We start from the raw sequence: 13667 nt of genomic DNA, 5'->3' as shown, positions 1-13667 counted from the left end.
ATCTGGAAGTTGGATCATCCAATGAAGAGGATCCATCAATTTTAACTTTATTGCCAGTAAATTACGAGAATAGTTGATTGATGATTTTGTACCAGTAATTGAAGAGGGTGTGCCTGTAATTGAAGAGCCTGTACCTACCAACCATTAACGAACCTGTGCCTGAGCCAATTTTTGAAATAGATTGCGAGCCGTCCACTTCAGGGGTAGTATTTCAGAATGTGGTAAGTATTGAAATTTTGAGGGGGGAAATTAAAATGAACGGGGTAAATTTAAACTAAAAAGTGGAAAATTTTATAATGAACTTCTAAAATTTCAGAACTCCTGCAGAAACATCACTGAATGAAAAAAAAATGAGAACGGATACAACATTGATGATTTTATGTTGGTGATCTGTCCTGAAATCGACAATAAATATCCTGGACAGATCGTTACTATGGACGACGACACCATAGAGGTGAAATGTTTGGAGAAAAATGGTAAGAGAGGCTGGAGGTGGCCAGCTAAAATCGATAAAGCAGACTACTACTGGAGAAATGTCTATGGCAAAATTGTCACTCCAAAGGTGATTTCCCACCAAAATGGTAAATATGTGTATGACGTGCCAAAACTTAACAATTTTGTGTGAATTTTATGATTTTCTTTTTAGTTTTTTAAGCATTTTAAACGTTTTTCGACATATTTTGTAATTGTATTTCAAGCTCTCGACTCTTTTTCAGCGTAATTTTAAGGTTTTTCATTGTATTACTTACAAGTTTTTAACTAATTTTTAACGTAGCTCAAATAGGTAATTGTATAGTACCAGCCGCTAGAATAGAGGTGAATGAGATGAGATGATAAATTTACAGAAATTGGATATTTACCAATTTATTATTTCAAAATATGAGGTAGACCCTCCTCATTTTTCAAAACTGTCAGTTTTCAAATTATCTTAAATATCATCTCTTCTGTACTGCAGTGACCACCCATGCATAATGTGCTAATGTTGTAAACATGTGTTAATTTGGCAGCTAGGTTAAAAACCACTCCGAGCGCCCTTCAAGATATGGACAAATTCAGAGCTAAGCTAAAAGAAATTGCTGAAGGTTTGGTCAGATTCAAAGAAATCATGAATGCTTCACTACGCGATTTACCAATGTGTATTATGGCAAATATTGTAAAAAATATCATCATGAATGAAACTCTGACACACGCATTTGAGAAAGCAATTGATAAAGAAATTGTCAACACTGAGAACAAATATTCAAAATTGAAAGATATATTCGTCTTATCATTTGTGTATGTAATGTGTAAGTCTAATAAGACAAATTCAATAGCAGTAGGTATGAATTATGTTTATGATTTTTATTGTGAACTGTGTAGTGGTTACAGTCAATGTGAAAGGTTCATTTCATTTTACAAAAAACTTGTGAACACCTTAGTGTGTGACAAATGAAAAATGTAATGAAATGACGATTAAATATACTGCAATTTGATGATTTCTAAAATCATTTCAACCTTGGAATTTTTCATTCAACCTATTTCGAGCTAAATTCTCCATTGAAATTTTCCAATATCTTTAATGACTGTGTGCAAATGAATCAAGACAAAGCAATTCCCTTGATGACTAATTCCTCACAAAATTACAGATTGCAGGCAGGTACTTAGATCTGTAGTATGAAAACTCCATCTTTCCAAAAAATTGGTAAAACATTAAAGCCACATCAACTTCCTCACAAGAAATTATCATTTTTAGGCGCCTTTAAAAATACAACATTCAAACAGCTTTCACCTTGATTCTGAAATATTTTGCTAATTTCAAAAAAATTACCTACCAAAAAATTTGATTTTTCACTCATTTATCTCTCGAAAACATTGTACTTATAGAAATTTTATGCAGGAGGGGGACTGTAGTCTTCAACAATAAAATTTAAAAAAATGTGTATTATCAATTTTTTTTTTTTTGAAATGCACTTTTAGAGCGATAAATCGTGAAATATTATACTTGTAAGTTGTAATATGTATTTTGACATCCATCAGAGACATTTGTTCATTGGTTTATACAAGTTGTGTGGCTAGCAGTAGTATTTTCATTTTTGTTGAGTATTTAAAATAGCATTGATTTTCAAATTTGCATCACAATAGTGATCATTGAGAATAACCAAAATTTAATATGTATGCATTTAATTTTCTGCACATGCGTAATATATGTAATATGTATATGTAGAAGCAACAAGTAAAAGTTCAAATGTAGTCTCAGATCATGTAAAACAGTATCACACTTGAAAATATTATGATTGGGAATCAAGTTGAAGCACTAGTGTCATATGCAAACTATGATCAAGTGAATTCCATTGTACATGTAATTGATCATCAACTTATTGAAATTGAAAACACTGCAGAAATTTGAGGAGGCAAAGTTGCTTTACCCTATTGAACCCAAACAAGTGAGAACTACATATTGTTGCACAAGCACAACAGTTCGAATCAGCTCATCCAGCTCATCCCATTACTATCGAAGCCATGAGGGTATTGTATAGTCATTTGAATCCTGCACAAAGCTTTTCTCACCTATAAAGATTAAATGATTTCTGTTTTTATGTACTTACCTAGGATGCTATTGATCAGATCCTCAAGTTGGGAAAAGTACCTCCCGCAAAAATTGGAGACACTTGTGTCAGAATTAACTACATATATTGATACTTTGCAAGAAGAGGGATTGTTAAATATCAAAGTGCGTTTTTCTATACAGAAAGAGGTTTTTTCATTTTCATACTTTATCGCCTAATTTTTCTTGTATTTTTGTCTCAGTTTCAGGTCATCAACGCATAAATGAATTTGATAACAACACAATATCCAAAAGTATACTGTTTTATTAATTCATTTTTATATAAAAAGCTTCTTCAAAAAGATGGGTATTAGCCACTTAAGACAATGGACAAAAAAGATATGTTACCTAGCAATCTTACAAAATTTCCCTTTTCCTCCATATATGTATGTTAAGATTTTTTTTCTATAAATCATTTACATATAGGTAGGTACTTAATTATGCAAGTGCATGTTGGTAATTTTTAATTTTGTTATCCAGAGGTTTTATTTTATTGCCAATTTTAAATGCAATTTTTGCTTGCATTTCAGGTAGACATGTTTGGTTTTGATACCTTGATAATTCCTATATATCTGTCAATATCATTATAATATTTTGTTTCAGATTTTTCTGGTTTGTGACCTACCATAAAGAAACCCCCCAGTCGACCAAAACGTAAAATGTTCAGGAGAGCGTAAAAACTAAAACGTACCGTAATTGTACTGTGAACGTATCCGTTTTATCAATTTTTTTACGTTTTATGGAATTTTTTTAATTAATTTTGATTTTAAATTGAAGAATGAATGAGCCAGAAAAGTTTGAAGAAGAATATGCTGCAATATTGCAGCATTTCTTAAATAATACGGAAGTATGTACTGATAAAAATTTGCATCAAATTTCTTTTTTTTCAATTTCTTTTCTTTTCGACTTTGAATTATTATTCCGTCAAATAATGATTAATTAGGATGAAGAAAAGCAAGAACAAACGATTGAAGAAGTACAAGAAGAAATTATAGTTGAAGAATGGGTTGATTTCGAGGTAGCTTTGGAGGTTCAGTTGAAAAAGAAGAAGAAATATTTGGCCAAAAAAAAACGTAATTCCAGCCACTGTCGATGATCTAGATGAAATTGAATGAAAAGACGTTCATAAGCTGTACGCAAACAATGACAAAGATATTGAATCAGTGGCGGCTTGTTGCACATTAAACTGCAACTGTATAATCGATAAAAAAATTGCAGTTACACACAGGTACATACAATAATAAAACTTATCAAGTTCTACTTACTTGTCTTTTATTCGTCACTAACATTCACGTTTATTTGGTTTGTGATAGAAATAATTTCCAGGAACTCACCAAAAGTGAGCAAGACAGCCATTAATTAACAACGCACCATGGCATACAGTGTTCTTCAAAAGGGTAAACGATTCAACATCTGCTATACATGCAATAAATACCTTGCAAATAATATGGAGAAGTAAATTTTCAGGTAGGACACTTCATTTGAAATGATTTTGTTTCATAATATGTAGTGGGGTTTGTTAGGTATCCTAATGAAAAAAATGTAAGCCTCAGTGTCTAAAAAAAATATTTTCATAAATGGAAAGAATATCAATCATGGTTGTCCAATGAAACAAAGATTTTAGTAAGTTTCATTCACACGTATATTTGTGTAGGTATGTATAAAAATGATTTGACATGGCGTTTTCAACGACTACAAATTTAAGGAGTTTTTGTATGCTACATAAGTTTATATTTTTATTCTAAAGTAAATTTTAAATTTTTTTGTTTTTTGTTATTATGATTTCAATTTTGTTTTGTATATTTTTTTGAAAATATTTTCTCTATATATTTTTTGTACTTTTTTTTGCAATTTGTGTGCTTTTAATATTGTATTTGACTAGGATGCTATTGATCAGATCCTCAAGTTGGGAAAAGTACCACTCGCAAAAATCGGAGACACTTGTGTCAGAATTAACGATATCGATACTTTGCAAGAGGAGGGATTGTTAAATATGTACCGAAGTGTGTTTTTCTACACAGAAAGATGTTTTTTCATTTTCATCATTAATCGCGTAATTTTTTTTGTATTGTTGTCTTGGTTTCAGGTCATCATTGTCATCAACTCATATATGAATTTGATAACAACACAATATCCAAAAGTATACTGCTTCAATTCATATTTATATAAAACGCTTCTTCAAAAGGATGGGTATAAGTCACTAAGACTATGGAAGAACAAGGTATGTTACCCAGCAATCTTACAAAATTTCCCTCTTTCCCTCTTTCTCTCATTCTCTGTATACAAATGTTAAGACTTTTTTCTTTAAATTGTTTACATATAGGTAGCTGGTAGGTACCTAATTATTCGAGTGCATGTTGGTAAATTTTATTTTTGTTAGGTACTTACCAATTGTTTGTTATTTGTTATATATATCCTGAGGTTTTATTTTATTGTCAATTTTAAATGCAATTTTTGCTCGCATTATTTTATTGTCAATTTTAAATGCAATTTTTGCTCGCATTTCAGACAGATATATTTGGTTTTGACACCTTGATAATTCCTATTCATTTGAAGGAAAACAAACACTGGTGTTTGATAGAAATAAAAATTGAAGAAAAGTGTATCCTTTATAATGATAGTTTAGGGTCACCATGTTATAGGAGAAATCTTCTTACATTGAAGATCCCAGCAGAGGGCCTGATGCAAGTGAACTTTTAAAAAAAACACCACAAACACAAAGTAGATATAATACTGTTTAAAGGTAACTTATTACACAAAATAAGTTCATACGTATAACAAATCAAATAGTAGTGTTTTTTTTCTTGTTTTTGGGTTTTATTTATACAATTTTTTTTACATTAATGTATGTAGGTAGTTAAGCAATCATTCGATCCAATTTACAGAATTAATCTTTTATTGCATTTTTATTTAGGTGTTTCATTTCATAAGGTACCCTACTATTATGATTAGGTATGTGAAAGGTGAATAACTGATAATTCTTGGTGAATGTGAATGGCAATTTTGTGGGTTCAAAATGCTCTGCTTTTCAATCGTTTTCATCAGTGTTTGGTATACCTCACAGTGGAATAGGTACTCGAGCTCTTCGCCAGTTTTTATGCAAATTTAATTTTTTTAAATCAACATGGCCGGTAAGAACCAGTATTGAAAATATTTTTAATAATTATTTAACAAAATTATTTGATTCGGATATTTTAATGGTCAAATTGTTGCTCCAGATCCCATTCTATTCAATTTCAATATGAAAACAAATTTGACATTATACCAGGGTCATAACACGAGCTGGTCAGAACAGAAGTTGAATTATCTGGATATTGATGTTAGAAGAAAACAAAACATTGAAATAGGAAGCTATTTCAAGAAAATGAATGATAAAATATCAACTGCTACAAATAAATTAGCAATGCTGGTGAGTGAGTAGGTGTAAATGATAAACACTTGTAGGCAGAAATATCATATAGAGTTGGATTATTTGATTTCCAAATTTCAAGAAATGAAACCTTGAGATCAAATACCATGGACCATGGAGTCCACATTAGAAGACACTTTTAGCAATCTGACACGTGATATGATTGGTGAGTTAATTTTTTTTTTCATTTTTTAAAAAAATATTTAAATACTTATTTATTTGTCAAATACTTACTAAGGTATGTTAATTTGAATGGTGAATTTTATCAACTATATGTATTTTCATTTTTTTTTTTTTTTTTACAGAAGATGGCAGTGATAGTGGACTAGAGCAACATATACAGTATTTTTGGGAGGAGATGATGGACAGTAAACACAAGGGAACAACAAAATGAAACCAAACAAGAGGATGATAAAAAAGATCTTTATCAAAGTGAGTTTTTTTATTTACCTACCTAGACCCACTCATTTATGTTTCATAATGATTTTTTAGTATTTTTTAACTTTTTTGAGATTTTTTAACGTTTTTTTTTTTTTACACAGCAAGAAGTTCACATTAATAATGAAAATCAAGATGAGCCCATGGATTTGGTAAAGGTGAAATGAGATGACAGTGAAAATGTGGAAACCCCAGAAGGCAGCATTATTGATCTCACTATGAATTGAAACATCCATTTTTTTTGTGTTAAATAATGAAGAACATTAAATACTACTTAATAAAAATAAGTTGGACATTTTCAAATTTTGTATGGTTGGTAATATTTTAATCAGGGTGTCTAACAAAATTTCTCCGAAGAAATGCAGTACTTTTACAGTACCTTTTGCAGTACCTCATATTTTTTTTTATCCAGCTTACACAGACCCCCCCCCCCAAGAAAAAAATTATATTTTTGAACCAGTTGGAATTTGTCGATAAAATTATAAATATTTCAATCGAAACAATTTCTGGAAATGATTTTCCCTGGAAGGCTTTTCCAGGTTTTCCAGACCAATTTTTTCAATTTTCTATGCTTACCGCATACTTTTGGTTGAAGAAATTTTTTTTTTGGGGGGGTGTATTTTTTTTATAAGCTTCTCTTCGAACTGGATACTTCTTCGGATATAAAAAACAGCTCAACTTTGATTATTAACTTTTTTAATTAAAAATAAATAAATGAATGAATGAATAAAACATGCATCAAGTTTGGCCAATTGATTACAATATTCATAATAACTTTTGAAAATGTTTCTTTTCTTTTATAGTTTTTTGGAGGCATCAAAATGTGAAATTTGTTCATCTTAAAATTGAGAAACAAATTGGTCCGAGCGAAGCGAGAACTTTTGAAAATTTTCATTTCTAGATGCTTAAAAACGAGTTTTTTTTTTAAATGAGAAGAGTTTATTTTTTGACTTTTCAAATTTTAATATTGGAATGATGTTTTTTTGAAGAAAGTTAACTACTTTTGAAAAAAAAAGATTGCATTTCGAAAGAAGTTTTTTTTTATGTGAGAACGAGTAGGTTTTTTTTGGCTTTTAAAATTTTAGAATTTGAATAATGCTTTTTTAAAGGAAGTTGATTTTGAAAAAGAAAACAGAACAGGCCCAAGTGAGTGCGAAAGCTCTTGTAAATTTGTATTTCGAGTTGCATAAAAACGATGTTTTTTTTCGTGAGTTCATTTTTTGGCTTTAAAACTTTGATTTTTATCATCTAGAAATGTTCATCTGGTTCTTCAAAAAGAAAAGAAAACAAGCCCGAGCGAAGCGAGGGCAAAAGCTTTTGAAAATTTGTGGTTCGAGAATTAAAAAATAATGTTTTCCTTTCATAACAGGTCCTTATCTGAAATTTGCAATTGATTGTTTTTTCAAGATTCCAGGAATTTTGCGTGAAAATTACGAAATTCCCTGACTTTTCCAGGTTTTCCAGGCTTGTGGACACCCTGCATCTTTTGAGGTACAAAATGAACATTTTTTTTAAAATTTTGATCAATTAATTCATTTTGAGGTTTTTAAAAAAATTTTAAATCAATGATTTTGAGAAAAAATACAGTACTTTTCAGGCAAAATGCAGTACTTTGCAGTACTTGCAGTACCGAGGATTTCAATGCAGTACTTTTACAGTACTTGCAGTACCTGCAGTACCTGTTAGACACCCTGTTAATTTGTGTTTCCATGATAGATAAAATGATTTTTTTTTAAATCTCATTTAATTCCATCGCATTTATTGGTTTATGCATTACAACAATTTCAAGAAGAAGTACATAATATGTATCAATTAAAATGATAAGGTGAATTGATTGATAATCATGGGCAGTTCATTCTTGCTAATATCTAATTTTATTAAAAATTTTAAACACTAGTGTCCACAATTTACAGAATTCAATCTCTGAGTTGCCTTGTGGTTATAAATGACTTTGTTATTTTTAAAAATATAATGTAGCACATCCAAGGGGGGGGGGTGTACATTTCCAATTGGATCATGCCATATGATTATATTTCTTTGCTTATGGTAAGCACACCAATGGGTGCCTTCATTATCATAATCATCCAAAATAACTGTAGCACACTCAATTGAATTAGATTGTATTTTTATTTTTTTATAAAATATAATTTTATCAATATTGTAAGCTTTGTTTTCCATGTTTTTTAATATTCATACATAAATGTATTTAATTCATCACAGTAAGTAGTTCTAAAATGTTTGAGGTTTTTAGTATGGCAAGCGATTAGTATCAAAATGTGTAATCTATGTCACAAAAACCAAGTTGATATGGTAAAGCAATGTTATAGGAGAAATCTTCTTACATTGAAGATCCTAGCAGAAGGCCTGATGCAAGTGATGATGACATTGGAGATGGTAACACTGCAGATGATACCATTGAAAATGATGACATGAAAGATGACAACACTGACTATGACAGTATATTTCATGATCTTTCTCATCACACAGAGGCTAAAGAAAAGATGATGATCAAATTGGCGGAACAAGCACATAACAATTAAATGATTTCTGTTTTTATGTATTTACCTAGGATGCTATTGATCAGATCCTCAAGTTGGGAAAATACCGCTCGCAAAAATCAGAGACACTTGTGTCAGAATTAATGATATCGATACTTTGCAAGAGGAGGCATTGTTAAATACCGAAGCGCGTTTTTCTATACAGAAAGCGGTTTTTTAATTTTCATCCTTTTATCACGTAATTTTTCTTGTATTTTTGTCTTGGTTTCAGGTCATCAACGCATATATGAATTTGATAACACAATATCCAAAAGTACACCGTTTCAATTCATTTTTATATGAAAACTTCTTCAAAAGGATGGGTATAAGTCACTAAGACAATGGACAATAAAGGTATGTTACCTAGCAATCTTACAAAATTTCCCTCTTCCTTTGTATACATACTTATGTTGAGATTTTTTTTCTTTAAATTGTTTACATATAGGTGTAGGTACTACCTACCTATTGTAATGTTATTCCATTTTTCAGAAATCTATGTTCTGTGATAACTATGTCTATGATAACAGAAATTATTGTTACTTCTATTTCTTCAATGTTAGGAAATATTGGCACAGACATCCTGAGGCTTTTAGGCAAGAAAGCGTGGCAGAAATGGATGACAAGGAAACAACATACGATGGTAAGTATCGTTCAGATTTACTACCAACAACAAAACTTTTGATCTAATATTTTAAATTTGAAATACGTAGGTAGGTAGAGGTACCAGGTACCTACAGGGTGCCCAGAAATATCTGGTACCCTAAAGAAAGTTTTTCATTAAAAATTCTGGGCACCCTGTAGGTACCTAATTATTAGAGTGCATATTGGTAAATTTTATTTTTATTAGGTACTTACCTACTTGTAATTGTTTGTTAAGCGGGCCACCAAATGTAAAACCCTTGTAAATTTTTAGTAAAAAATGATAAAATCAATAGCTAAAATATGAAATCACCCTCTGACAAGCTGGCACCGCGATTTTTCGCCATTTTGCGATCCTTTCTGAATATAAACCCCCGAAACCACTAAAATTGTGTCCAGTTCTTTCCCTGTTTTTGTCAAGTGAAACATGGAGGTGTGGGGCCTGATAGGTGCAAGTACTGCTCCAACGAGTTCTTTGGAAACAAGAGCAACTACAATAATCACATGCTCCGCAAGCATCCAGGCTTGCCTAGGTATGTACATAAATAACTAAAATTGACATCGATGAAGTTCTTACTGTCGAAGCATAATTTTCAAGTTGCAGAAATTTGAGTTTTTACATAGAAATCGAAACCTAGTTCAATTTTCACTGAGTTCAATTATTTTGTCCGTTGTTTAAATATTGAAAATTTGAAAACAATAATATTTCAATATTATCGAGTCGAAATATTTTATTCAATTCGCGAAAACTGATATTTCAAGTTTATCTCAATTTTGTGAGAAGCCACCGTGCAAATTCGATATCTCCAATTACACCATCATTCCAACTGCCGATTTTTCAATTCTAATTTTTTCATTCATCTTTTATTCATTTTATTAAAATGAACCCGATGTTGGTGTAAGTTAATTTAATTATTTATGCATGTATTATTTTAAAATTTTATTTGTCTTTTATGTCTAAAATTGCATGATTAAATTTTATTTAAAATTTTACTAATTTTTATTTATTTTGACTTGGAGGAACTTAACAGAACATTCAATTTATGATCTTTTCTTGGTCCAAAAAATGCATTCCCAACCTTTATTTCGTTTCAGATGACAGATAACAATCAGGAGGTTATCATCGTGGATAGTCATAGGGGACATCGGTACCTGTTTCAAGGGTTTGGATTTACAGTCCATGGACCCGTTATGCACGGGGGGGGCTTCGATTAAGATGCAGGAATTCAGCATGCCAAGTCACGAGTATGTCCAAGAAAATATTTCAGAATTATGTTAATACATCATTTATTAATATTCTGTAAAGAAATCAAAAGATGAGTGACTGAATTTTAATGTTGTTCAACTTTTTTTTTTGTTTTTTTGTTTTAACAAGCCATATGCTGACACACTATCATTTAGAAGAAAAATGCCAAGAAGGCTGTTATTATGAAGTAAATATTAATATCCCAATTGTTCAGGAAATAGTTTGTTTTGCTAGACAAACAAGTACTAGATGGAGAGTACGTCCAAACAAACTCATTAAATATCTCAAAAGTACAATTGTTTAAATGAACAGCTTACTGTAAAGAAAATGTGGCAACTCTGGCAAATAACATGAAGTACGACTATATAGATTTACATTATGTAAACAATAGATAAGTTTGATTAATTAGAAGTGCAAATATGCATTTGTGTGCATTGCTTTAATAAACATTTTTTACTTTTAAGTACAAGTTATAATCTCTCACTTTGAATAGAACTTTTGGGTACGTACATGTAAATGAGAAGTTTATTAATCATGTTATTTTTAATTATCCATGTACTTATATGTAAAATGTTTCAAAACACCTGTGGCTTTATTTAGTGAAATTACCTATAAACAGCTTATAGCATGTTCATCTCTTAGAAACCTACCTCAAAGAAGTGGACGGAAGAAAAGAGATACTTCTTGTTCATCTGAGAAAAGAAAAGGAACAAAAAATACTAAACAGAAAAATGCTAGGAGAAACGTCACCTGTGGCTGTCTGAATACAAAAGTGGCACTAATGGATAAGGGTTCCAACTTACTATCAAATTTTTCATTTCATCATGCAGGTATTTCAGTCTTACATATTCAGTGGGAAGTGACAAAAAAATTCATCACAGGAGTTTCTATGAATTTTTCAGGCTAAAAAAAGTTTGGGGCCTATACTCATAAACTATGCAAAGGAGTTCTTTTCACCATCAGAGATACTATAACATCGTTCAAGACGGCGTTCCTATGTGGTTCTATGAGTTACCTCAATTTTCGGAGGAATCTGCGCTCAACGACGGGTACAAAACCGAGAAAGTCCTGGTTGCATTTTTAAAAAAGATTTGCATAGGTATTGTGAGTTGAGTTCACAATATCATTTATTACTAGGTAAGTATTAAAATTTTTATTATCATTATTCAACAATTTTTTTATATTTATAGGGGGTTTTGTCATCAATGGTTTTTGTTGTTTGGCATTGATATCTCTCTTACTCCTATAGAACAAGTTCACTACACAGCTATACTACTTGTCAGCACAGAAACCACTTTTAAAATCTCCGCCACTACAGTCATGACATATGTTTTTTTTTTATACCAGCTAGCTTACACTGTGTGTGACTTTGAATAATCGGAAGTCACTGGTGGAGGTGGGACACAGTGAAAAAAAGTAGGTACCTCTTCAATGGTTGCCACTTATATTTTGACAATTATTCATGTTTTTTTTGCATCTGATTAAAATAATCAATATTGCAGAAAACTGTGGAGATGGTGGATGTTATTACGAGGTACACATAAATGTGTCTGTAGTATTTGAGATCTTCTGGTATGAAAAATCCACTAAATTAAGAAGAAGAATCATCCAAGATCCATGGAGGGGTCTGTAAGCCCACTACGATGAACCAATGGTACCATTATTGACATAAAATTTCAATAATATTAATTTCTTATTTTAGGGAAGCCGACGATAAAAGAAAAAGGGAAGAAGAACAAAAACGAAGACGAGACGAAGAAAAAAGGAGGAAGGAGATAGAAGAAAGAATAAAGGCTAGAGACAGCGCAAGGCGTGAATTATTAGCACACCAACGACAGTGAGTTTTTTCCATTTTTAAAATTTGTTACATGATTAATTTCTTTAAAATTTTATTTTTTATATTAATTCAATAAATATTATTTAAATTAGTTGACATTTTATTGATATAATTTATATTAAAATTTCAATACCCCGTTGAACGAATAGCCAAACAGACCAAAAATTTTTTTGAACAATTTTTGGCTCATAGAATATAAACTAATAAAATACTATTGATGCTTTCGTCGTTATTCAATATTACAGCTCTCGCTGCAACATTTTTGTACTGCTTGTACTTATTTAGGATAAGTAGTAATTTTTCAATTATTAATGCGCAAGTAATGCAATTTATGGCGCACTTTTTGTACATTACACGAGGAAGCACAAAGATATCGTAAATCATCGTGTATTACCGAATACGTGCATACACTTGATAAAGAGCTATGAGGCTGCCCTTTCATTTAAGACCAAGTTCAAGAGATTTGGTTGACTCGATGCTTTTCAAACAAAAACAACACTCACCTACAGATTGCAAAGTCTTAAAAATGAAATAATTATCACTTCGCCAGCTCAAATCAGAGCATTAACTAGAACAATACATATACAATTATACATACTCTTCATTACGACTCGTTGAAGTATTCGAAGAAGAAAGAAGGGGAAATTTGGATTTTTGTGGTAATGGAAAAATTCCATTTTTAGGAATCGTATTTAAAAAATTGTTGGGGAATTTTCACAATTCTTCTTCTTAATAATATAGATAGGTAACCAATTAATATAAAATAAGATCTTCGATCACATAAACTTATGGCTAAACCGAGATTTTCAAATATTCGCCATCGAATTAAAACACCGAAATAAAGAGAGAGATACGTATGCAATTCACTTACAGTTCAAAATCTTCCAAGATGAACTTAGATAACACAATCATTCGTCGAAAAAATCACCAGATATGAAATCCACGTCGAAGGGCAGCAAATCGCATACATTTATTCA

General features: G+C 30.9%; 1 protein-coding gene across 3 annotated transcripts in view; it reads right to left on the bottom strand.

The window, feature by feature from the left end:
* Positions 1-13667, bottom strand: part of fu (STKc_STK36 domain-containing protein fused) — a 46500-nt gene that overhangs the window by 28043 nt on the left and 4790 nt on the right. The window contains exons 11-12 of one of the 3 annotated variants that reach the window (XM_065347063.1): positions 9774-13667; positions 1-9699 (exon numbers count right to left, since the gene is read on the bottom strand). The exon at positions 1-9699 is cut by the window's left edge and continues 28043 nt beyond it. The gene's annotated coding sequence lies outside the window, so the exon portion shown is untranslated. The other 2 variants (XM_065347054.1, XM_065347072.1) reach the window with 2 other exon arrangements.

This window comes from Planococcus citri, chromosome 1 (genome assembly GCF_950023065.1).
Source record: "Planococcus citri chromosome 1, ihPlaCitr1.1, whole genome shotgun sequence".
Taxonomy (NCBI): domain Eukaryota; kingdom Metazoa; phylum Arthropoda; class Insecta; order Hemiptera; family Pseudococcidae; genus Planococcus; species Planococcus citri.
The sequence above is the reverse complement of the archived record's forward strand: the minus strand, read 5'-3'. Positions and strand labels throughout refer to the sequence as shown.